Source organism: Ranitomeya variabilis, chromosome 1 (assembly GCF_051348905.1).
Source record: "Ranitomeya variabilis isolate aRanVar5 chromosome 1, aRanVar5.hap1, whole genome shotgun sequence".
Taxonomy (NCBI): Eukaryota; Metazoa; Chordata; class Amphibia; order Anura; family Dendrobatidae; genus Ranitomeya; species Ranitomeya variabilis.
In genome coordinates this window covers 433,145,702-433,171,084 of record NC_135232.1, presented here as the reverse complement: position 1 = coordinate 433,171,084, position 25,383 = coordinate 433,145,702, and positions in this window count along the sequence as shown.

Sequence of the window (25,383 nt, the reverse complement as noted above, 5' to 3'; positions counted from 1 at the left end):
TAAAAACAATTTTGGTATATAAGAGAAGTAAATCAAAATCATTCACAAAAAAAACTCATTCCTTTTGCACCTATTCTTACATAGTAACATAGTTATTAAGGTTGAAGGAAGACTTTAAGTCCATCTACAGTAGTTCAACCCATAGCTTAACCTAACATGTTGATCCAGAGGAAGGCAAAACAAAACCCATGTGGCAAAGAATAAGCTCCACATTGGGGAAAAAAATTCCTTCCCGACTCCACATACGGCAATCAGACTAGTTCCCTGGATCAACACCCTATCAAGGAATCTAGTATACAGTACAGACGAAAAGTTTGGACACACCTTCTCATTTAAAGATTTCTCTGTATTTTCATGACTATGAAAATTGTACATTCACACTGAAGGCATCAAACCTATGAATTAACACATGTGGAATTATATACTTAACAAAAAAGTGTGAAGCAACTGAAATTATGTCTTATATTCTAGGTTCTTCAAAGTAGCCACCTTTTGCTTTGATGACAGCTTTGCACACTCTTGGCATTCTCTTGATTGGCTTCAAGAGGTAGTCACCGGGAATGGTCTTCCAACAATCTTGAAGGAATTCCCAGAGATGTTGTTGGACCTTTTGCCTTCACTCTGTGGTCCAGCTCACCCCAAACCATCTCGATTGGGTTCAGGTCTGGTGACTGTGGAGGCCAGGTCATCTGGCGTAGCACCCCATCACTCTCCTTCTTGGTCAAATAGCCCTTACACAGCCTGGAGGTGTGTTTGGGGTCACTGTCCTTCATTGATGCCTTCAGTGTGAATGTACAATTTTCATAGTCATGAAAATACTGAAAAATCTTTAAATGAGAAGGTGTGTCCAAACTTTTGGTCTGTACTGTATATAACGTGTAACATTATACTTTTCAAGAAAGGTATCCAGGATCCTCTTAAATTTTAGTAATGAATCACTCATTACAACATCATACGGCAGAGAGTTCGATAGTCTAACTGCTCTTACAGTAAATAATCTGCATCTGTTATTATGCTTAAACCTTCTTTCCTCCAGATGTAGAGGATGCCCCCTTGTCCCTGTCTCTTATCTATGAGTAAAAAGATCATCAGAAAGGTCTTTGTACTGTCCCCTCATATATTTATACATTAAAATAAGATCACTCCTTAGACTTCGTTTTTCCAAACTAAATAGCCCCAAGTGTAATAACCTTTCTTGGTATTGCAGACCCCTCAGTCCTCTAATAACCTTGGTCGCGCTTCTCTGCACCCGCTCTAGTTCAGCTATGTCTTTCTTATACACTGGAGACCAGAACTGTACACAGTATTCTATGTGGTTGAACTAGTGACTTGTATAGAGCATGAGCATCTATGCCCCTTTTAATGCATTCAATTATTTCATTTTCCTTTGTAGCAGCTGCCTGACACTGGCCACTAAATGTGAGGTTGTCATCCACCCAAAGACCCAGGTCTTTTTCTTTGACGGTTTTGCCCAGTGATTTACAATTAAGCACATAGTTATACATCTTATTACTTCTACCCATGTGCATGACCTTACATTTATCTCCATTAAAGCTCATTTGCCATTTATCAGCCCAAGCTTCTAGTTTACATAAATCCCCCTGTAATATAAAATTGTCCTCCTCTGTATTGATTACCCTGCAGAGTTTAGTGTCATCTGCAAATATTGAAATTCTGCTCTGTATGCCCCCAACAAGGTCAGTAATAAATATGTTAAAAAGAAGAGGGCCTAATATGGACCCCTGTGGTACCCCACTGCTAACCGTGACCCAGTCCGAGTGTGCTACATTAATAACCACCCTTTGTTTTCTATCCCTGAGCCAGCTCTTAACCCACTTACACATATTTTTGCCTATCCCCATTATTCTCATTTTATGTATCAACCTTTTGTGTGGCACCGTATCAAAAGCTTTTGAAAAGTCAATATACACTACGTCCACTGCCTTCCCTTGGTCCAGTCCGGAACTTACCTCTTCATAGAAACTGATCAGATTAGTCTGACATGAACGGTCCCTAGTAAACCCATGCTGATATTGGTTCATGAGGTTTTTCCTCTTCAGATACTCCAGTATAGCATCTCTTAGAATACCCTCCAGGATTTTACCCACAGTAGAGGTTAAGCTTACTGTCCTATAATTTTCGAGTTCAGTTTTTGTCCCCTTTTTGAATATTGGCACCACATTTGCTATACGCCAGTCTTGTGGTATAGACCCTGTTATTATGGAGTCTTTAAAGACTAAAATAATGGTCTTTCAATGATTGTACTTAATTCCTGCAGTACTCAATGTAAGAGCTGGCAGAACGCACCAAATAATATAATAAGTGATAAGAGGTGTGTTCGCAGCCCGGCGTTCACAGTGCAGAGATGAAACCTGCTGCTAACTAATGACGGACTATATGGCGGTATAATGTGAATATGCACAGGGGTTAGCTTCACCCGGTATGATGGAAGCGAACCCTGTTGTGTCACAAGACCGCACAAAGAGCACAAGCAATGTCACAGAACTCTGTCCCAAGACACAGGGTAAGAGTCCCTCTAGACCTCTTGAGCTCGACACCACTGCTGGGGTGTCAGAGATTAAACTGAACTAAGAATTTACTGCACAAGAGTGCATGCAGCGCCGCTCTAGCAGACGCCACTAACTACCCAAACTTGGGCCAGGAAAGTGTACTATTAGCGCATGGCGCCGCACTGGCGGTCACTGCTAACAGACGCAGTATCATGTGCTATATGTGTGAGATAGCACTGTCAGGCGCTAGGTAGCTTCCACCATTCGGGAGCAGTCAACAACTCTAGGTATGGGAATAATTCGGAGCTTTCATCCATTGACAGGCATACATCCACACACACACAGACATTAGCAAGTTTATACTAGCGCATGGCCATGCAAACCTTTTATAGTGAAGGCTCTCTGGGACCTTCCTAGTGGTCCAATAGGAGCTGCTACAGGACCTGAGCATGTGACCCCCGACCTCCAATGAGAGGTTGTCCCATGGGCATGCTCAGAAGAAGAAAAGCAGGACTTAGTCCCAAGGACACCTGCTCGCTGCTGATCTGTACTGGTTACAATGGCTGAGCCTGGAAGGACAGCAGTAACCAGTCACACAGCATCAGCTTGAGCCAGAAGCTGGGACTGTCATCTCTGCTGAGCAGGCTCCACTGCCGTTTGAGGAGAATGAGAGACTGCAGCGGAGATGGCTCGAGATTCCCCCTGTGCAGCGGTGGGAACTCGACACTTAACTTTACCCCCCTCCTTTTGCCACATACCACCTTACACCCCATGATGGCATTCACATCGTATTCATCTGTGGACGAGCCCGATGTCCCGGCAGATGACTCAGAAAACTGGGACATGTGGACGGTCTTTAGGTGGGACACATGAAAGGTGTCGGTAATGCCTAGGCGTGGAGGAAGGGCCAAATGGTAGACCACAGGATTAGCCTGTTCCAGGACCTTGAAGGGGCCTTGGTAGCGAGGAGTAAACTTAGTGGACTTAACTCGCAGCCTGATGTTATGGGCGGAGAGCCACAATAAATCGCCAGGAATAAAGGTCGGAGCGGGGCGCCCATGTGCATCGGCAGAGACCCTCATTCTCTCCTTGGAGGCCCGGATAGCATCCTGTGTGCGGTCCCAAATGTCAGGTGCCTTCACAGCCCAGTCTGCCACCCAGGAGTCGGCAGAAGACACGGGCATAGATACAGGAACCCTTGGATGCTGGCTGTAATTAAGCAGGAATGGGGTCTTCCCTGTGGGGTCGGCTATGGCATTGTTGAGCGTAATCCCCGCCCATGGTAGCAAGGATGCCAAATCATCCTGCCTGGCTGAGAAAAAATGTCACAGGTATGTGACCAGGGTCTAGTTGACCCTCTCTACCAACCCATTCATCTCGGGTTGGTATGCTGAAGAGAGATTCAGCTCGATGCTGAGAAAACGACAAAGCTCTCTCCAGAACCGAGATGCAAACTGGGGATCCCGGTCACTGACAATTTTGTCTGGCATACCGTGTAGGCGAAAAACGTGCTTAAAAAACAACGTTGCCAAGGCCCGTGCAGAAGGTAGCCGTGGAAGAGGCACCAAGTGCACCATTTTGGAAAAATGGCTGGTGACTACCCAAATAATGGTGCAGCTACGGGACTTGGGTAAGCCCACCACAAAGTCCATCCTGACCATTTCCCAGGGCCTGTCCACCACCGGCAGGGGTAAAGTAGCCCAGCAGGCTGTTGTCGAGGAGACTTATTCTTGGCGAAGGAGACACACACCCTAATATAGTCTCTGACATCTCGGGCCATATGCGGCCACCAGTACATCCTCGCCAGAATCTCAGATGTCCTCTTGGTCCAAAAATGACCACCCACCCTAGACGAGTGAGCCCCGGAGAGAACCTCCGGTTGCAAATTACATGGCACAAAGGTCTTGCCCGGGGGCACAGACTCTAGCAAAATCGGGGCCACGGTCTTCAGGCTCTCCAAAGGGACAATTAACCGCGGCTCCTCTTCCTCTACTGATGACACTACGGAGTGGGAGAGAGCATCGGCACAGATGTTCTTCTCCCCGGAAAGGTAATGAAGGGTGAAGTGGAAGCGGGAGAAGAATAAAGACCAACTAGCCTGGCGAGAGTTTATCTGCTCGGCAGTCTGTAAATAAACCAAATTTTTGTGGTTGGCATATACTTGGAAGGGAAAACAAGCCTCCTCCAGGAGGTGTCTCCACTCCGAGAAGGCCAACTTCATAGCTAGCAACTCCCTGTCCCCAATGAAATAATTCCTCTCCCCTGGTGTGAAGGTCTTGGAGAAAAAGAAGCAAGGATGCTTCCGACCTTGAGCATCCTTTTGGAAGAGGACTGCTCCAGTACCGACGGATGAGTCATCCACCTACATTATAAATGGTTTATCTACAGTTGTGGCCAAAAGTATTGACACCCCTGCAATTCTGTCAGATAATACTCAGTTTCTTCCTGAAAATGATTGCAAACACAAATTCTTTGTTATTATTATCTTCATTTAATTTGTCTTAAATGAAAAAACACAAAAAGAATTGTCCTAAAGCCAAATTGGATATAATTCCACACCAAACATAAAAAAGGGGGTGGACAAAAGTATTAGCACTGTTCGAAAAATCATGTGATGCTTCTCTAATTTGTGTAATGAACAGCACCTGTAACTTATCTGTGGCACCTAACAGGTGTTGGCAATAACTAAATCACACTTGCAGCCAGTTGACATGGATTAAAGTTGACTCAATCTCTGCCCTGTGTCCTTGTGTGTACCACATTGAGCATGGAGAAAAGAAAGAAGACCAAAGAACTGTCTGAGGACTTGAGAAACCAAATTGTGAGGAAGCATGAGCAATCTCAAGGCTACAAGTCCATCTCCAAAGACCTGAATGTTCCTGTGTCTACCATACGCAGTGTCATCAAGAAGTTTAAAGCCCATAGCACTATGGCTAACCTCCCTAGATGTGGACGAAAAAGAAAAATTGACAAGAGATTTCAAGGCAAGATTGTGCGGATGTTGGATAAAGAACCTCGACTAACATCCAAACAAGTTCAAGCTGCCCTGCAGTCTGAGGGTACAACAGTGTCAACCCGTACTATCCGTCTGCATCTGAATGAAAAGGGACTGTATGGTAGGAGACTCAGGAAGACCCCACTTCTTACCCCAAGACATAAAAAAGCCAGGCTGGATTTTGCCAAAACTTACCTGAAAAACGTTTTGGAAGAATGTTCTCTGGTCAGATGAGACAAAAGTAGAGCTTTTTGGGCAAAGGCATCAACATAGAGATAACAGGAGAAAAAAAGAGTCATTCAAAGAAAGGAACACAGTCCCTACAGTCAAACATGGCGGAGGTTCCCTGATGTTTTGGGGTTGCTTTGCTGCCTCTGGCACTGGACTGCTTGACCGCGTGCATGGCATTATGAAGTCTGAAGACTACCAACAAATTTTGCAGCAAAATGTAGGGCCCAGTGTGAGAAAGCTGGGTCTCCCTCAGAGGTCATGGGTCTTCCAGCAGGACAATGAGCCAAACCACACTTCAAAAAGCACTAGAAAATAGCTTGAGAGAAAGCACTGGAGACTTCTAAGGTGGCCAGCAATGAGTCCAGACCTGAATCCCATAGAACACCTGTGGAGAGATCTAAAAATGGCAGTCTGGAGAAGGCACCCTTCAAATATCAGGGACCTGGAGCTGTTTGCCAAAGAAGAATGGTCTAAAATTCCAGCAGAGCATTGTAAGAAACTCATTGATGGTTACCGGAAGTGGTTGGTTGCAGTTATTTTGGCTAAAGGTTGTGCAAGCAAGTATTAGGCTGAGGGTGCCAATACTTTTGTCTGGCTCATTTTTGGAGTTTTGAGTGAAATGATCAATGTTTTGCTTTTTGCTTCATTCTCTTTTGTGTTTTTTTCATTTAAGACAAATTAAATGAAGATAATAATACCAAAGAATTTGTGTTTGCAATCATTTTCAGGAAGAAGCTAAGTATTATCTGACAGAATTGCAGGGGTGTCAATACTTTTGGCCACGACTATACATTGGGGCAATGTAGGATGGGAACGCTAGCAAAATGAGACTTAATAAAGAGGAAGGCCTTAGAGACGTCCTCCGACCACAATTTGGGATCTGCTCCCTTCTTGGTGAGGGCTACCAAGGGAGCTACCAAAGTTGAGAAGTGGGGAATGAACTGGCGATAATAGTTAATGAACCCCATAAAGTGCTGCACCACTTTGAGAGAATGGGGTTCCTGCCAGTCCATCACAGCCTGTAGCTTGGCAGGATCCATAGTCAATCCTTGGGCGGAGATGATATAGCTAAGGAAAGGCAAGGACTCCTGTTGTGATCTGGTAACCTTGGAGCCGCATGAGAGACTTTCTCAGGAGTATGTGGTACCTGTACTGACCGCAAACCCTAATCTAACACCGCAACTAGAAGTAGCCGTGGGATGTACCTAACACGTCCTAGACATCTCGACACAGCCGGAGGACTAAATACCCCTATAGATGGAATTGGGAATTCTATCTTGCCTCAGAGCAGAACCCCAAAGGATAGGCAGCCCCCCAGAAATATTGACTGTGAGTATAAGAGGAAAGACACACGCAGGCAGAAAAACAGGATTTATCAAAAGAGGCACTTCTAGCTAAATAGAAAAGGATAGGACAGAATTCTTAGCGGTCAGACTTAAAATCCTAAAAATATCCACAGCAGATAATACAAATATTCCACATCTAACTAAAGACATAGAAAGTATATCTGCATCTCCTGAGAATCCAGCATGACTGAAAAAATCCAAACAAAGTCTAAGCTGGACAAAAACACAATAAATTGCACTGAATTGCAAAGCACACTGCTTGTGTGCACAGAGACAAAAAAACAGACACTTATCTTAGTTGAATTGGCAGCAGGGCACGAGGAGCCAGAGAGAGATGCAATCCCTCCAAGTACAATGGACAACTGGCACAGACTCATGGATCCTGCACACCTAAATACCTAATTGAGCTGCAATCAGCAGAAACACCTGCCCAGATTACAACCCCAAGACAACTGCACTACCACAAACAACCACCGGAGGGAGCCCAAGAGCAGAATTCACAACAGTACCCCCCCCCTTGAAGAGGGGTCACCGAACCCTTACCAGAGCCCCCAGGCCGATCAGGACGAGCCAGATGAAAGGCACGGACCAAATCAGCAGCATGGACATCAGAGGCAAAAACCCAAGAATTATCCTCCTGGCCATAACCCTTCCATTTGACAAGGTACTGAAGCCTCCGCCTCAAAAAGCGAGAATCCAAAATCTTCTCAACCACATACTCCAACTCCCCATCAACCAACACAGGAGCAGGAGGATCAACAGAGGGAACAACGGGCACCACATATTTCCGCAATAAAGATCTATGGAAAACATTATGGATGGCAAAAGAGGCCGGAAGGGCCAAACGAAAAGACACCGGATTGATAATCTCAGAAATCCTATAAGGACCAATAAACCGAGGCTTAAACTTAGGGGAAGAAACCTTCATAGGAACATGACGGGAAGACAACCAGACCAAATCCCCAACCCGAAGCCGGGAACCAACACACCGACGACGGTTAGCAAAGCGCTGAGCCTCCTCCTGAGACAACATCAAATTGTCCACCACATGAGCCCAAATCTGCTGCAACCTGTCAACCACAGAATCCAAACCAGGACAATCAGAGGGTTCAACTTGCCCCGAAGAAAAATGAGGATGAAAACCAAAATTACAAAAGAAGGGCGAAACCAAGGTAGTCGAACTAGCCCGATTATTAAGGGCAAACTCGGCCAATGGCAAGAAAGCCACCCAATCATCCTGATCAGCAGACACAAAGCATCTCAAAAAAGTTTCCAAAGTCTGATTAGTTCGCTCGGTCTGGCCATTTGTCTGAGGATGAAATGCGGAAGAAAAGGACAAATCAATGCCCAGCCTAGCACAAAAGGCCCGCCAAAACCTAGAAACAAACTGGGAACCTCTGTCAGACACAATATTCTCCGGGATACCATGCAAACGAACCACATGCTGAAAAAACAATGGAACCAAATCAGAAGAGGAAGGCAATTTAGGCAAAGGCACCAAATGAACCATCTTAGAAAACCGGTCACAAATCACCCAGATAACCGACATCCTCTGGGAAACCGGAAGATCTGAAATAAAATCCATAGAAATATGCGTCCAGGGCCTCTCACGGACCGGCAAAGGCAAAAGCAACCCACTGGCACGGGAACAACAAGGCTTGGCCCACGCACAAGTCCCACAGGACTGAACAAATGAACGCACATCACGCGACAAAGAAGGCCACCAAAAGGACCTACCAACCAAATCTCTGGTACCAAAAATACCAGGATGGCCAGCCAACACAGAACAATGAACCTCAGAAATCACTCTACTAGTCCATCTATCAGGAACAAACAGTTTCCCCACTGGACAGCGGTCAGGTTTGTCAGCCTGAAATTCCTGCAGAACCCGTCGCAATTCAGGGGAAATGGCAGAAATGACCACCCCTTCCTTCAGAATGCCGACCGGCTCAAGTACCTCAGGAGAATCAGGCAAAAAACTCCTAGAGAGGGCATCAGCCTTAATATTCTTAGAACCCGGAAGATACGAAACCACGAAATCAAAACGGGAGAAAAACAGGGACCATCGAGCCTGTCTAGGACTCAGCCGTTTGGCAGATTCGAGGTAAATCAGATTTTTATGATCGGTCAAGACCACAATACGGTGCTTGTCTCCCTCAAGCCAATGTTGCCATTCCTCAAACGCCCACTTCATAGCCAACAACTCCCGATTGCCGACATCATAATTGCGTTCAGCATGCGAAAACTTACGGGAAATGAAGGCACACGGTTTCATCAAGGAACCATCAGAATTCCTCTGAGACAAAACGGCCCCTGCCCCAATCTCAGAAGCGTCAACCTCAACCTGAAACGGAAGAGAAACATCTGGCTGACGCAACACCGGGGCAGAAGTAAATCGGCGTTTAAGCTCCTGAAAGGCAGAGACAGCCACAGAGGACCAATTCGTTACATCAGCGCCTTTCTTCGTCAAATCTATCAGGGGTTTAACCACACTGGAGAAGTTAGCAATGAAACGGCGATAAAAATTAGCAAAGCCCAAAAATTTCTGAAGGCTCTTCACAGATGTGGGCTGAATCCAATCATGAATGGCCTGAACCTTTACCGGATCCATCTCTATAGATGAGGGAGAAAAAATGAAGCCCAAAAAAGAAACCTTCTGCACTCCCAAGAGACATTTAGACCCCTTCACAAACAAAGCATTATCATGAAGGATCTGAAATACCATTCTGACCTGTTTCACATGAGACTCCCAATCATCGGAAAAAATTAAGATGTCATCCAAATATACAATCATGAATTTATCAAGATAATTCCGGAAGATATCATGCATGAAGGACTGAAAAACAGATGGAGCATTAGTGAGCTCGAATGGCATCACAAGGTATTCAAAATGGCCTTCGGGCGTATTAAACGCAGTTTTCCATTCGTCACCCTGCTTAATACGAACAAGATTATATGCCCCCCGAAGGTCAATTTTAGTAAACCAACTAGCCCTCTTAATCCTGTCAAACAAATCGGAAAGCAAAGGTAAAGGGTATTGAAACTTGACCGTGATCTTATTTAAGAGGCGATAATCAATACAGGGTCTCAAGGAACCATCCTTCTTAGCAACAAAAAAAAATCCCACTCCCAACGGTGAAGAAGATGGCCGAATATGCCCTTTCTCAAAAGACTCCTTAACATAACTCCGCATGGCGGTATGTTCCGGCACAGACAGGTTGAAAAGTCGGCCCTTAGGAAACTTACAGCCTGGAATCAAGTCAATAGCTCAATCACAGTCCCTATGCGGTGGAAGGGAACTGGACTTGGGCTCATCGAATACATCCTGAAAATCAGACAAAAACTCTGGAACTTCAGAAGAGGAGGAAGAGGAGATTGACATCACAGGAACGTCATTATGAACCCCCTGACAACCCCAACTAGTCACAGACATAGACTTCCAATCCAACACAGGATTATGTATCTGCAACCATGGAAAACCCAGCACAATAGCATCATGCAAATTATGCAACACCAGAAAACGACAATCTTCCTGATGGGCTGGCGCCATGCACATGGTCACCTGTGTACTAAACTGGGGTTTATTTTTAGCCAAAGGTGTAGCATCAATGCCCCTTAAAGGAATAGGGTTCTGCAAAGACTGCAAGGGGAAACCACAATGCCTGGCAAATTCAAAGTCCATTAAGTTCAAAGCAGTGCCTGAATCCACAAACGCCATGACAGAAAATGACGACAATGAGCAGATCAAGGTCACAGATAACAGAAATTTAGGTTGTACAGTTCCGATGGTAACCGAACTAGCGATTCTCTTTGTACGCTTTGGGCAGACTGAAATGACATGAGAAGCATCGCCACAATAAAAACACAACCTATTCTGACGTCTGAATCCTTGTTGTTCCGTTCTAGACAGAATCCTATCACAATGCATAGGCTCAGGCATCTGCTCTGAGGACAACGCCACAGCACGCACAGTTCTGCGCTCCCGCAAGCGCCGATCGATCTGAATGGCCAGAGACATAGAATCACTCAGACCAACAGGCGTGGGAAACCCCACCATAAAATCTTTAACAGATTCAGAAAGACCCTTTCTGAAAATTGCCGCCAAAGCATCCTCATTCCATTTAGTCAGCACAGACCATTTTCTAAATTTCTGACAATACAATTCTGCCGCTTCTTGACCCTGAGACAGGGCCAACAAGGTCTTCTCCGCTTGATCCACAGAATTTGGTTCATCATATAATAATCCTAGAGCCTGAAAAAAGGCATCTACATTAAGCAAGGCCGGATTCCCAGATTCCAGGGAAAATGCCCTGTCCTGAGGGTCGCCACGCAGCAGGGAGATGACAATTTTAAGGCTGAATGGGATCACCAGAGGAACGAGGCTTCAGAGCAAAAAACAGATGACAGTTGTTTTTAAAACTCAAAAATTTGGACCTGTCCCCAAAAAACAAATCAGGAGTAGGAATCCTAGGCTATAAAAGCGGAGTCTGAGCAATATAATCAGAAATACCCTGTACCCTAGCAGCAAGCTGGTCTACACGAGAAACTAATCCCTGAACATCCATGCTAGCACAAGACTCCTCAGTCACCCAGAGGAAAAGAGGGAAGAAAAGACAAAGCAGGCTACAGAAAAAAAATGGCTCTTTCTTCCCTTCTTCTGAGATGCATTTAACTCATTGTTGGCCAGTTGTACTGTTATGATCCGGTAACCTTTGAGCCGCATGAGAGACTTTCTCAGGAGTAGGTGGTACCTGTACTGACCGCAAACCCTAAACTAATACCGCAACTAGAAGTAGCCGTGGGATGTACCTAACACGTCCTAGACATCTCGACACAGCCGGAGGACTAAATACCCCTATAGATGGAATTGGGAATTCTATCTTGCCTCAGAGCAGAACCCCAAAGGATAGGCAGCCCCCCATAAATATTGACTGTGAGTATAAGAGGAAAGACACACGCAGGCAGAAAAACAGGATTTAGCAAAAGAGGCACTCTAGCTAAATTGAAAAGGATAGGACAGAATTCTAAGCGGTCAGTATTAAAATCCTAAAAATATCCACAGCAGATAATACAAATATTCCACATCTAACTAAAGACATAGAAAGTATATCTGCATCTCCTGAGAATCCAGCATGACTGAAAAATCCAAACAAAGTCTAAGCTGGACAAAAACACAATAAATTGCACTGAATTGCAAAGCACACTGCTTGTGTGCACAGAGACAAAAAAACCAGACACTTATCTTAGTTGAATTGGCAGCAGGGCATGAGGAGCCAGAGAGAGATGCAATCCCTCCAAGTACAATGGACAACTGGCACAGACTCATGGATCCTGCACACCTAAATACCTAATAGAGCTGCAATCAGCAGAAACACCTGCCCGGATTACAACCCCAAGACAACTGCACTACCACAAACAACCACAGGAGGGAGCCCAAGAGCAGAATTCACAACAGACTCCTGCTCAAACACACAATTCTCCAACTTGGCAAAGAGGGAGTTCACCCTTAGGAGGTCGAAGACTTTGCAAACATCTCTTTGGTGGGAGTCTATATCTGGAGAGTAGATGAGAATATCATCCAGGTAGACTACAACCGAGGTGGTGAGCATATCCCCATTGTTTTGCTGTATTTTCTATTTTTGGAGGATCTTTGAATCCTCTTTTTGTGCTTTTGCTGTTTAGAGTTAGGACTCATTTGCGTGGGGACCCTTGACGCGGGTCATGAGCTTCCGTATTTTGGCCAAAATATTAACCAATACCTCACATAGAATTTTTTTTTTTTATGTGTTTTTTGCACTTTTTTTCCAGGGTGCAGTTGGGCCCATTTTTGTCTTGTAAACTGTGGTGTCTGTTCACATGGGGTGCATTTGGATAGCGCTGGGCAGGCCCGCCTGATCTAATAGAAGGGTGTCACTACTAGGCCTGCCTGGATGCTGTGCATCTCCATTGTGTGAACAGCGCCGCATACAAGTCTTTTATGTGCAGCAATGTGCCAAGCAGCCACCCCCTCCATTAATTTGGTAGGTTGTGAGTGGCTGCTTCATCGGTTATGCTGCACCTGTGTTTTTTCTATCACATGGGTCCACTGCATCCTGAGAGTGCATTTGTTTGGTGGCCTAGGCAGGTAAGCATCTCTGCCTTGTTTTGCTGTATTTTCTATTTTTGGAGGATCTTTGAATCCTCTTTTTGTGCTTTTGCTGTTTAGAGTTAGGACTCATGAGCGTGGGGACCCTTGACGCGGGTCATGAGCTTCCGTATTTTGGCCAAAATATTAACCAATACCTCACATAGAATTTTTTTTTTTTATGTGTTTTTTGCACTTTTTTTCCAGGGTGCAGTTGGGCCCATTTTTGTCTTGTAAACTGTGGTGTCTGTTCACATGGGGTGCATTTGGATAGCGCTGGGCAGGCCCGCCTGATCTAATAGAAGGGTGTCACTACTAGGCCTGCCTGGATGCTGTGCATCTCCATTGTGTGAACAGCGCCGCATACAAGTCTTTTATGTGCAGCAATGTGCCAAGCAGCCACCCCCTCCATTAATTTGGTAGGTTGTGAGTGGCTGCTTCATCGGTTATGCTGCACCTGTGTTTTTTCTATCACATGGGTCCACTGCATCCTGAGAGTGCATTTGTTTGGTGGCCTAGGCAGGTAAGCATCTCTGCCTTGTTTTGCTGTATTTTCTATTTTTGGAGGATCTTTGAATCCTCTTTTTGTGCTTTTGCTGTTTAGAGTTAGGACTCATGAGCGTGGGGACCCTTGACGCGGGTCATGAGCTTCCGTATTTTGGCCAAAATATTAACCAATACCTCACATAGAATTTTTTTTTTTTATGTGTTTTTTGCACTTTTTTTCCAGGGTGCAGTTGGGCCCATTTTTGTCTTGTAAACTGTGGTGTCTGTTCACATGGGGTGCATTTGGATAGCGCTGGGCAGGCCCGCCTGATCTAATAGAAGGGTGTCACTACTAGGCCTGCCTGGATGCTGTGCATCTCCATTGTGTGAACAGCGCCGCATACAAGTCTTTTATGTGCAGCAATGTGCCAAGCAGCCACCCCCTCCATTAATTTGGTAGGTTGTGAGTGGCTGCTTCATCGGTTATGCTGCACCTGTGTTTTTTCTATCACATGGGTCCACTGCATCCTGAGAGTGCATTTGTTTGGTGGCATAGGCAGGTAAGCATCTCTGCCTTGTTTTGCTGTATTTTCTATTTTTGGAGGATCTTTGAATCCTCTTTTTGTGCTTTTGCTGTTTAGAGTTAGGACTCATGAGCGTGGGGACCCTTGACGCGGGTCATGATCTTCCGTATTTTGGCCAAAATATTAACCAATACCTCACATAGAATTTTTTTTTTTATGTGTTTTTTGCACTTTTTTTCCAGGGTGCAGTTGGGCCCATTTTTGTCTTGTAAACTGTGGTGTCTGTTCACATGGGGTGCATTTGGATAGCGCTGGGCAGGCCCACCTGATCTAATAGAAGGGTGTCACTACTAGGCCTGCCTGGATGCTGTGCATCTCCATTGTGTGAACAGCGCCGCATACAAGTCTTTTATGTGCAGCAATGTGCCAAGCAGCCACCTCCTCCATTAATTTGGTAGGTTGTGGGTGGCTGCTTCATCGGTTATGCTGCACCTGTGTTTTTTCTATCACATGGGTCCACTGCATCCTGAGAGTGCATTTGTTTGGTGGCCTAGGCAGGTAAGCATCTCTGCCTTGTTTTGCTGTATTTTCTATTTTTGGAGGATCTTTGAATCCTCTTTTTGTGCTTTTGCTGTTTAGGGTGAGCATATCCCAGAAGATAGCATTCACAAAGTCTTGGAATATGGCAGGAGCATTACAGAGCCCGAAGGGCATCACCAGTGTATTCATAGTGCCCATACCTGGTGTTAAATGCCATCTTCCATTTGTCTCCCTCACGGATGTGTATCAGGTTGTAAGCACCCCACATATCAAGTTTAGTAAATACTCCCCACAACCTATTGAGTAGCTCAGATATTAGAGGCAAAGGGTATTTGTTCTTAACGGTGATTGCATTAAGACCCCTGTAATCTTTGCATGGACGTAGTTCTCCCTTTTTCTTCTGCATGAAGAAGAACCCTACCCCTGCAGGTGACACTGACTTCCTAATGAATCCTCCTGCCAGATTCTCCTGTATGCATTGGGTCATCGCCTCCGACTCCGGGAGATATAGGGGATAGACTCAACCCCGGGGATGCTCTGCACCAGGCAAGAGGTCAATAGGACATTCATAGGGGTGGTGGGGTAGAAGGGTCTCCGCAGCCCTCTTGGAGAGCATGTCCGCATAGGGCCAATAGTACTTGGGGAGAGAGGAAAGATCTGTGGGTACTTCAGAAGTAGCAACCTGAACACACTTCCTCAGACATCTGCCCTCACAAGATTCACTCCATCCAAGAATTCTCCCAGAGGACCACTCTATATGAGGATAGTGGTAGGGTAGCTATGGTATCTCTAACAGAACCTCATCAATTCCCTCGGGAATGACTAGCAGGGAGATAATCTCCTGATGGGATGGAGACATGAATAAAGTAAATGGGATGGTCTGGTGTGTTATTTGTGAGGGCAGAGTCGACCCATTCACCACTCGTACAGTCACTGGCTTGGCGAGCATCACCAGGGGTATTGCGTGGCATTGGGTGAAGGCTGAGGACATAAAATTTCCCTCTGCCCCGGAACTCACACAAAGCTCGACTGTAATAATGGATGGGCCAAAGGTGATTGTACCTTTGAAGGACAGTTTGAAGGAAAACGTTGCCGTGCCTAGTGTACCTCCTCCTACATCCACTAGACGCTGACGTTTTCCCGACCGCTGGGAACATCTGGAGGTAAGATGTCCTGACCGCCGGCAGACATGACAGACCTTGAGTGCACGAGCGGTCCGGGACTTAGATCCCGCTCGTGACACCTCCATGGACTCATGTGGCTCGGACACCTGGACCAGAGATTCCAGAGGTATGGCGAAGGTGGGAGCCAGCCGAAACATCTGCCTAAACTGGGCTCACTCCAACCTTTGCTCGTTAAAACGAAGGTCGATGCGAGTTGATACAGCTATTAGCTCCTCCAGTGTCATGGGAATCTCCCTAGTGGCCAAAGTGTCCTTCACATGGTCAGCCAGCCCCCTCCAAAATACAGGGATGAAGGCTTTATCCGGCCACTCCAGCTCAGATGCTAAAGTCCAGAAGTGGACAGAAAAAATTTCTGACCAAGGATGAGCCCTGTGTCAGTGCCAGCAGTTGGAGCGCCATATCATGGGTGAGTTGAGGTACAAAAAAGACCTGTTTCAGAGTGCTTAGGAACCGCAGAGCACTCTGCACCACATGATCGTCACGCTTCCACGGCGGTGTAGTCCACTCCAATGCCCTGTCCGACTAGAGAGATATTATGAATCCCACAGGAAACGTGCAGCCTGGAGCTCAAGATGTATTGCACACTGATTCACGAATCCCCTGCATGACTTGCTATCGCCAGAGTACTTATCTAGCAGTGGGAGGTAGGATAAGGTCAGAACAAGGGTGGCAGTGGACAAACTAGCTGCAGCCACGCTAGCAGCCTAAACAGCTACTGCGCTAACATCCACAGCCGAGGTTGTGCGCTCGAGAGCCGCCAACCTGCCCTCCAGCTGCTGGATGTACCGCTGCAGTCGCTATTCGTTTGCCATTACTAGCCAGACCCTGGCGCTAGTATAATGTTAAGGCTGGCGGAACTCACCAAATAATATAAGTGATAAGAGGTGCTTTCGTAGCCCAGGGTCCACCATGCAGAGATGGAACCTGCTGCTAAGTAATGACGGACTATATGGCGGTATAATGTGAATACACACATGGGTTAGCTTCACCCGGTATGAAGGAAACGAACCCTGTTGCGTCACAAGGCCGCGGTACCGCACAAAGAGCGCAAGCAAAGAGTCACAGAGCTCTGTCCCAAGACTCATGGAAAGAGTTCCTCTAGACCTCTTGCGCTCGACACCGCTACTGGCTACTGGGGTGTCAGAGATTAAACTGAACTAAGAATTTACTGCACAAGAGTGTGTGCAGCGCCGCTCTGGCGGACACCACTAACCACCCAAACTTGGACCAGGAAAGTGCACTATTAGCGCACAGCGCCGCACTGGCGGTCACTGCTAACAGATGCAGTATCATGTGCTAGATGTGCGAGATAGCACTGTCAGAAGCTTGGTAGTTTCTACCATTCGCGAGCAGTCAACAACAACTCAAGGGATGGGAATGATTCAGAGCTTTCATCCATCGACAGGCATACATCCACACACTAGTAAGTTTATTCAAGCGCATGGCCGCTATAAAAGGTTCGCATGGCTGCACGGCCATGTGAACCTTTTATAGCGAAGGCTCTCCGGGACCTTCCTAGTGGTCCAATAGGAGCTGCTACAGGACCTGAGCATGTGACCTACGACCTCCAATGAGAGGTCGTCCCTTTAGCATGCTCAGAAGAAGAAAAGCAGGACTTAGTCCCAGGGACGCCTGCTCGCCGCTGATCTGTACTGGTTACAATGGCTGAGCCTGGAAGGATGGCAATAACCAGCCGCGCAGTATCAGCTTGAGCCTGACGCTGGGACCGACATCTCTGCTGAGCAGGCTCCACTGCGGCTGGAGGAGAATGAGAGATCGCAGCGGAGATGGTTCAAGATTCCCTCTGTGTAGCGGCAGGAACTCAACACATAACACTCGGGGGTGTATTCCATCCGGGCCCGGAGATTTGTCAATTTTAGTGATTTTTAGATGCCACCGTACTTCCTGCTGGGTTAAGCAGGTGATATTTAATGGGGAGTTTTTGTTCACTGATCGTATTGTCTGCCATGGGATTTTCTTGTGTAAATACTGATGAAAAAAAAGTCATTTAGCATATTGCCTTTTTCCTCGTCCTCATCCACCATTATAATAATAATTTAATAATAATTTTATTTATATAGCGCCAACATATTCCGCAGCGCTTTACAACTTATAGAGGGGACTTATACAGACAACAGACATTACAGCATAACAGAAATCACAGTTCAAAACAGATACCAGGAGGAATGAGGGCCCTGCTCGCAAGCTTACAAACTATGAGGAAAAGGGGAGACACAAGAGGTGGATGGTAACAATTGCTTTAGTTATTTGGACCAGCCATAGTGTAAGGCTCGGGTGTTCATGTAAAGCTGCATGAACCAGTTAACTGCCTAAGTATGTAACAGTACAGACACAGAGGCTATTAACTGCATAAAGTGTATGAGAACATGATGGAGGAACGTGATTATGTTGTTGTTTTTTTTTAATAGGCCACACCATTCCACCCAGACTATTTTTAAAGGGGCAAACACAATCATTTTTTAATTTCTTACTATTTATGTAGTTAAAGAATATTTTGGGATTATTTTTACCCTCTCTGGCAATGAGTCTCTCTGTCTCAATCTTTGCTGCTTTAATTTGCTTTTTACAGAATTTATTTAATTTTCTATATTTATTTAATGCCTCATCACTACCTACTTGCTTTAATTCTCTAAATACTTTCTTTTTGTCTCTTATTGCGCCCCTTACAGCTCTATTTAGCCATAGCGGTTTCCTCCTATTTCTAGTATGTTTATTCCCATACGGCATATATTGTGCACAGGTCCTATTCAGGATGCTAATAAATGTCTCCCATTTTCTTTGTGTAATTTTATGTCTCAGGATATCGTCCAAATTAATTGCACCAAGATCATCTTTGATCCATTGGAAATTTGCCCTCCTGAAGTTTAGTGTCCTTGTAACCCCTCTACTACACATCTTATTAAAGGATACATGAAAAGTTATTATTTTGTGATCACTATTACCCAAGTGACCCCCAACCCTTATATTTGATATACGGTCTGGTCTGTTGGTTAACATAAGGTCTAGCAGTGCCCCCCTTCTTGTTGGGTCCTGAACCAGTTGTGAAAGGTAGTTGTCTCTCATAGTTGTCAAAAACCGATTACCTTTGCTGGAACTGCAGGTTTCTGTTCCCCACTCTATTTCAGGGTAGTTGAAGTCCCCCATAATAATGACTTCTCCTTGAGTCGCAGCTTCATCTATTTGCTTTACGAGGATATTCTCCATTGCTTCCATTAGTTTTGGAGATTTATAACAAACCCCTATCAGTAATTTATTATTTTTTCCCCCTCCCCTTATCTCCACCCACAGGGACTCTACATTTTCATTAAATTCACCTATATTATCACGCAGGATGGGTTTTAAGGAAGATTTTACATATAGACACACCCCTCCCCCTCGCTTATCTGTACGGTCATTTCTGAACAGACTATAACCCTGCAAGTTAACAGCCCAGTCATGGCTCTCATCCAGCCATGTTGCAGGTATCCCCACCATGTCATAATTATGCTCCAACAACATTAATTCTAATTCCTCCATTTTGCTGGTGAGGCTTCGGGCATTAGTATACATACACTTTATGTATCTCTCTGTACCTCTATTCTTTCTTATGGTATTAACTGTTTTATCCCCACCCCCCATGCCACTGAGACCCACAACTTCTTTATTTGTGCCCAGGTCTCTATCTGCACTATCTTCCCCTCCTATAAAATGAATACCCTCCCCCCAATCCCTAGTTTAAACACTCATCCAACCTTCTAGCCATTTTCTCCCCCAGCACAGCTGCACCTTCCCCATTGAGGCCATTGAGCCCCTAGCATAGAACCTGTAGCCAACTGAGAAGTCGGCTCAGTTCTCCAGGAGCCTAAACCCCTCCTTCCTACACCAATTCTTCAGCCACTTCCTAATCTCCCATTGCCTCTCTTGCATGGCACATGGTACAGGCAGTATTTCGGAAAATACCACCTTGGAGGTCTTTGCTTGCAGCCGAATTCCCAGAAATCATCTTTAAGGACCTTCCACCTACCTCTAACTTTGTCATTTGTGCCAATGTGCACCATGACCCCTGAGTATCATCAGCCCCTCCCAGTAATCTGTCAACCCGATCAGTGATGTGTCGGACTCGAGTGCCAGGTAGGCAGCACACCGTTCGATGATCCCTGTCTTTGTGACACATTGCCCTATCTGTTCCCCTAATAATTGAGTCCCCCACTACCAGCACCTGTCTGGCCTGCACTGTTCTCCTATTTCCATCATTATTGGAGCAGACACTCCTTCGGCTTTCAGAGGACATGCCTTGCTGCAGCAGTGCTACCCCTGTTCTGCCACCCCCCTCATATGCCAACTTAGCAACCTTATTGGAGTGAGCCAGATCAGGACTAGCCTCCCTGGCACTCTTCTCTCTACCCTGCTTCCTAACTGTCACCCAGCTTGCTGTTTCGCTGTCCTGCAGCTCCATCTTACTATCCCCCCCTCATCTATCCCATTGAGCATCTGCTCAGTGAGCAGAAGACTCCTTTCCATATTTTCTATGGATCTCAGTGTTGTCAGCTGCACATTTAGATCCAGTATCTGGGCTTCCAAATGCACAACATGCTCACATCTCGCACAGCAGTATGCACCCTCGACCGGCTGCTCAAGGATTGCATACATGTGGCAAGATGTACCCTGGATGGCATTAACAATAGTGGAGCACATTTCCTAATGGGGATTGCACCAGACAGAAAAGTTAAATAAAAATAAATATAAAGTTTTAATAAAATACAGACAGCAATTCAGTAATTCCTCCCTTGGAAACTCCCTGAATCCAAAGTCACTGAATCACAAGTCACACACTTACCACCGTTCACACTTATGCTCTGGTCACACTCAGGCTACGTTCACATTTGCGTTGTTGGGTGCAACGTCGGCGACGCAACCAACAACGCATGTACACAATGCAGCATTTTGCGACGCATGCATTGTCATAAGATAGTAAAGATCAGGAGTTTCGGCTCAGGGAAAACGCTACAAGTAGCGTCCTCTGCGCCCTGTCTTGTGCGTCAATATGACGCATTACAATGCATACCGGCGCATGTCCATGCGCCCCCCATGTTAAAGATAGGGGTGCATGATGCATGCGTCGGTATCCGTCGACGACGCTGCGCCCAACAACGCAAATGTGAACGTAGCCTCAGCTCGTTCACACTCGCTAAGCTGAAGATTTAAAGAGATTTTTTTTTCCCCTCAGCAGCAATCCACCTTGCTGTTCAATGCACTTCCTAAAGGACTTGAGCCTCAACCAGCTGCCCCTTATAAACCCTTAACACTAGAAGTCCCAGAAATTTCGAGCTCCCCCTGAAGTCCTGAAAGAGGGTCAAATGACCCTTAGTCCAAACTGACAACTCTGATGGCTCCAATTAGCATCCTTTCATTTGTAAATGTGGCCATTGCCTGAGGAATCTGCAGGGGGCAATTGTGTTGATCCACCTCAACAAAGGTCTTGTAAGAGAGTGTAAACAAAAGAATGTAAGCTGCTCCTGAGTTTGTCTGCCCACCCCCCAGCTGCATTGTTGTGCAGGGGATATGCATAAGGCTGCTAACACCTTAGCAAATTTGCATGCAGCCTTTTGTGCTGTGGGGGATAAATAGGTGACTGCTTCACCTATTTTGTTCACAAGAAGCAAAATGCAGAGAAGGCACACCATTCAACATGCATTGGAACTGATCCTGAGCAACACCAACCCTTCTAACTCAGATGGAGAAGACATAGTCCTTCAACCGCATTCGGACTCTGAGCTGTCTTCAGGTTAGATTTTTCAAATTACCTATTTTTATTTCCTGACTATCTTTTTTAGGCTAGGTTCACATTTGAGAGAATTTCAGTTCCCTGCGAATCCAGCAGGAAACTTAGAAATTTTCTCAGCTTCCACATGTTCCCCGCATGTGGGAGAGCGGGGAACGTGCTCCCTAGCAACCCGCTGTGTTTACTGGTTACCAGCTACACAGCGGGCTGCAGGGAGTGCGATTCGCACCCCCACATCCCCCCTCCCCAGGGAACGCATCTTGAGGAGCTCTCTGTGCAAGGGGGATGCGGGGGTGCGAATCGCACTCCCCGCAGCCCGCTGTGTAGCTGGTATCCAGTAAATACAGCGGGTTGCTAGGGACCGTGTTCCTCGCTCTCCCGCATGTGGGGAACATGCGGAGGCTGAGAAAATTTCTAAGTTCCCTGCTGGATTCGCAGGGAACTGAATTTCTCTCAAATGTGAACCTAGCCTTTAGAACCAAAACAAAATGTTAATTTGAAATTATTTATCTTGCAGATGAGGAGACTCCTCATGATGGTACAGTGTGGCGTGAAGTACAAGTGGGGAAATGTCTCCATTTCACCCCAATAGAACCGTACCCTACAGATGGAGAGCCAAGTGCTAAGGCCAGACGAAGTGTCTGGAGTCGCCTTCAGAGCTTCCTCTGTTTTATCACTCTTGACATGCTTCGTAGCATTCAAGAGTGGACTACTCAACACGCAGGTCACACGGAGCAGGTGGATTGGCTCATGGGTCTCCTGGAACTAATGGCATTTATTTCAGTCATTATCTTGCGGGGGGTGACCAGGTTCCATCACTACGTGACAGCTGGTCAGCAAACCTGGCAAACCCAAGGATCATTGCAACTATGACCTGAAACTGCTTCCAAGACATCATGCAACAACTACGCTTTGATGACATGTTCACTCGCAGTGAGCAAGTGGAGACCGATAAGTTTGCTGCAATCTCCGATGTGTGGAGATCGTTTGTCACCAACTGCTTCGCATCCTACAACCCTGGTCGACACATCACTATTGATGAACAGCTTTTCCCGTCAAAGACTCGCTGCCGTTTTCTGAAATACATTGCAACAAAACCAGACACGTTTGGGATCAAGTTTTGGGTGGCTTGCGACTTGAAATCAAAGAACATCTGTAATGTCCTCCCATATCTTGGCAAGGACCCCAGTCATCCCAGCGGGGAGAGACTGTCCGAAACTGTAGTGATGAGGCTGATGGAACCATTCATGGACAAGGGCAGAACTATAACCACGGACAATTTCTTTACATCATTGTCACTTGCACAGCGACTGCTTAGCCGGAAAACCACTATCCTCGGCACAGTCAACAAGAGTCACCGGGAAATTCCTCAATCCGCTAGACAGATGGACCGCACTGAATTCACTACTCAGGTGTTTTCAACCACTGGTGCCACACTGACAGTGTATGCACCCAAACGAAAGAAGGCCGTCTACATTCTCAGCAGCATGCACAGCATGGTTGAGACTGAGGATACCAACAAAAGGAAGCCAAACACGGTCACACAATACAACCACACAAGGTGCGGCATGGATGTAATGGACCAAATGGTGTGGGAGTACAGCGCGCATGCAGGAACACGGTGATGGCCAGTCGCCGTGTTCTACAACATGATTGACATGGCAGCACTGAATGCTCATGTTCTTTATCAGGCATGCACTTGGGTGCAGGAGAGACGGGTGGACTTCCTGGTTAAGCTTGCAAAAGAGTTAGGGGGCTCTCATGTGACTGAAAAGAAGGCACACAAGGAGAAACTCCTTAGGCAACAACCTTCCACACCCAGCCCTGGTAAAAAGGGCGAAGTGTCTGGTCAACCATCGATGCACGAACAATTGTGCAACTGAGAGATGTGTTGACTGCTACAAATACACGTGTGGCAAATGTACCAGTGACATACCCAGGCAGTGCCAGGTATGTTCTGACAGTGCAGACAGACTGCTGAGTGAGTGCTGAAATGCTAGTCACACAAGAAGGACATGCCACTCACACACACACACGCAGCCCCCCACTGCAGCCTATCGTAAATATGTGTGGAATTGTTTTATTCCTTGTATTTTTTTTATTATTTTTATAACAAAAATAAAAAGAAAGGAAACAAATAGCAGTTGTTCTTTTATATATTTTTCACACTGAAATTTCAGTCCTCTTGTGCGATTTTCACACAATTTTTTTTCGTTAGTGTGCTTAAGGAGTTAGACACAAATGCTTCTGGTCATTACTCACAGCTGTACCTTGCTGTAAAATTTCTAATTCTCTATTTAAAATATATAAAAAATGATTCATTGTTTCAGTGCTTTTTTGATCAAATAAAACTAAACTAAATACAATATGTATAGTCTTTATATCATCAAATACAATAAACTGAATAGAACTAACTAGAAACTAAATGGCTAAACTCAATGGAAAACAACAACCTCCTGTGGTGCGACAGTAATGGCCTTAATTACAGAACAAAAGATGGTGATTAGAGGATGTTAGCTAAAATCCTTCAGGTCATTCCACCTGTCTCTGGGTTCCAAAGGTAGAAATGTTAAATGACCCCTCTCTGGGACCTCTAGTGTTAATTATGAGCCCCAACCCTAAAATAACCCCTTGTGAAAATAGCTATTCCCAATTCAGCAACTCACACCAATTCACACAGGTATTTGTTAAGGGTTTTCCAAATACCTCTTCACTGAATCACAAGTCAAATACTTACCGCCATTCACACTTACGCTCAGGTCACGCTCAGCTCGTTCACACTCGCTAAGCTGAAGATTTAGGCCGGCGTCACACTCAGCATATGAAAATACGGTCCGTTTTTTACGGCCGTAATAAGCAGAAATGTTCCCAAAATAGTGATCCGTATGTCATCTGTAGGCAGGGTGTGGCAGCGTATTTTGCACATGTCATCCTCCGTATGTAATCCGTATGGCATCCGTACTGCGAGATTTTCTCGCAGGCTTGCAAAACCGACATCTAATGGATTTATGGGCTGAAATGTTCGTTAAAACATATATACAGTGTATATATATATATATATATATATATATATATATATATGTCATTGAGACATATATATATATATACTGTATTTATATTTAATTCAGCGCGAGATAGCTTAAAAGCCGGTAATTCAATTGCCGACTTTTGCTATCTCCTTCCCATACCCGACATAATATGAGATATGGTTTACATACAGTAAACCATCTCATATCCCTTTTTTTTGCATATTCCACAATACTAATGTTAGTAGTGTGTATGTGCAAAATTTGGGCCCTCTAGCTATTAAATTAAAGGGTTAAATCGCGGAAAAAATTGGAGTGGGCTCCCGCACAATTTTCTCCACCAGAGTGGTAAAGCCAGTGACTGAGGGCAGATATTAATAGCCTAGAGAGTGTCCATGGTTATTGGCCCCCCTTGCTAAAAACATCTGCCCCCAGCCACCCCAGAAAAGGTATGGGATATTGTTGTTTTTTTATTTTTCCTTTTTTACAGAATGAGGGTCTTCAGGTGGAGTCTAATAAAATATTACAACACCCTGTGTCTTTATTTCATTAAAGTACTTTGTAATAATGTGTGTGTGTTTTATTAACAATTTCTTACTATTGGATTAATAATGGATAGGTGTCATAATTGATGC